The sequence below is a fragment of the Bos mutus genome, chromosome 5, assembly GCF_027580195.1.
Source record: "Bos mutus isolate GX-2022 chromosome 5, NWIPB_WYAK_1.1, whole genome shotgun sequence".
Classification (NCBI taxonomy): Eukaryota; Metazoa; Chordata; class Mammalia; order Artiodactyla; family Bovidae; genus Bos; species Bos mutus.
Window position 1 is genome coordinate 95,640,628 of NC_091621.1, and position 2,495 is coordinate 95,643,122.

Below are 2,495 nucleotides of genomic sequence, written 5' to 3' on the forward strand. Positions count from 1 at the left end.
TCAAGACCATCCCCATGGAAAAGAAATGCAAAAAAAAAGCAAAATGGCTGTCTGGGGAGGTCTTACAAATAGCTGTGAAAAGAAGAGAAGTGAAAAGCAATGGAGAAAAGGAAAGATAAAAGCATCTGAATGCAGAGTTCAAAGAATAGCAAGGAGAGATAAGAAAGCCTTCCTCAGTGATCAATGCAAAGAAATAGAGGAAAACAACAGAATGGGAAAGACTAGAGATCTCTTTAAGAAAATTAGAGATACCAAAGGAACATTTCATGCAAAGATGGGCTCAATAAAGGACAGAAATGATATGGATCTAAAAGAAGCAGAAGATATCAAGAAGTGGCAAGAATACACAGAAGAACTGTACAAAAAGGAGCTTCACAACCAAGACAATCACAATGGTGTGATCATTCACCTAGAGCCAGACATCCTGGAATGTGAAGTCAAGTGGGCCTTAGAAAACATCACTACGAACAAAGCTAGTGGAGGTGATGGGATTCCAATTGAGCTATTTCAATTCCTGGAAGATGATGCTGCAAAAGTGCTGCACTCAATATGCCAGCACATTTGGAAAACTTAGCAGTGGCCATAGGACTGGAAAAGGTCAGCTTTCATTCCAATCCCAAAGAAAGGCAATGGCAAAGAATGCTCAAACTACTGCACAATTGCCCTCATCTCACACGCTAGTAAAGTAATGCTCAGAATTCTCCAAGCCAGGCTTCAGCAATACATGAACCATGAACTTCCAGATGTTCAAGCTGGTTTTAGAAAAGGCAGAGGAGCCAGAGATGAAATTGTGAACATCTGCTGGATCATCAAAAAAGCAAGAGAGTTCCAGAAAAACATCTATTTCTGCTCTATTGACTATGCCAAAACCTTTGATTGTGTAGATCACAATAAACTGTGGAAAATTCTGAAAGAGATAGGAATACCAGACCACCTGACCTGCCTCTTGAGAAACCTGTATGCAGGTCAGGAAGCAGCAGTTAGAACTGGACATGGAACAACAGACTGGTTCCAAATAGGAAAAGGAGTACATCAAGGCTGTATATTGTCACCCTGCTTATTTAACTTCTATGCAGAGTACATCATGAGAAACGCTGAGCTGGAAGAAGCACAAGCTGGAATCAAGATTGCCGGGAGAAATATCAACAACCTCAGATATGCAGATGACACCACCCTTATGGCAGAAAGTGAAGAGGAACTGAAAAGCCTCTTGATGAAAGTGAAAGAGGAGAGTGAAAAAGTTGGCTTAAAACTCAACATTCAGAAAAGTAAGATCATGGCATCTGGTCCCATCACTTCATGGAAAATAGATGGGGCAACAGTGGAAACAGTGGCAGACTTTATTTTTGGGGGGTTCCAAAATCACTGCAGATGGTGATTGCAGCCATGAAATTAAAAGATGCTTACTCCTTGGAAGGAAAGTTGTGACCAACCTAGATAGCATATTGAAAAGCAGAGTTATTACTTTGCCAACAAAGGTCCATCTACTCACTGCTATGGTTTTTCCAGTGGCCATGTATGGATGTGAGAGTTGGACTGTGAAGAAAGCTGAGCACTGAAGAATTGATGCTTTTGAACTGTGGTGTTGGAGAAGACTCTTGCGAGTCCCTTGGACTGCAAGGAAAGCCAACCAGTCCATCCTAAAGGAGATAAGTCCTAGGTATTCATTGGAAGGACTGATGCTAGAGCTGAAACTCCAATACTTGTCCACCTCATGCGAAGAGTTGACTCATTGGAAAAGACCCTGATGCTGGGAGGGATTGAGGGTAGCATTAGAAGGGGACAACAGAGGATGAGATGGCTGGGTGGCATCACCAACTCAATGGATATGAGTTTGAGTGAATTCCGGGAGTTGGTGATGGACAGGGAGGCCTGGCGTGCTGTGATTCATGGGGTCACAAAGAGTCAGACATGACTGAGCGACTGAACTGAACTGAACTATAAACTCTAAGAGCCTAGACCTAGAGGCTTAGTCAGATCAGTGTCTGATTCCCCTCCACATCCCCACCCCCACCCCTGGCCTGAGTGCTTTGTAAAAGGTTTATTGTACTTCCATCAGGAGAATGTCTGCTTTTCTGCTTTGTGGCACCAAAATTGGTTCTTGTGTTGTCAGGCTGATCCATCTTAATCAGCCTTTGAATATTTTAGCAGCCATTGTGAATCATTGCCCTAGATCCATTATTTCAAAAGAAGAGAAATGTAACTTTTAAAATACATTTGTAAGAGGCAGGCTGTGGGTATGATGTGTGACAAAACTGTGCCATCTCCCTGTAAAGTCTGATCATCACAGGAGTCTTCACAAGGTTGGTAAGCACACAGCAATTAGCCAAGACACTGTACAAAAGCAAGACTTACTGTGGGAGGATGCAAGGATGACCCAGACTCAAAATGAAAAAAGCAATGATCAAGCCTTCAGCACATGCTGTACTAATTGTAATTTTTAACAATAGCATTTGTAGGAGAAAGAATTGAGAAACACCACTGAAATATACCTA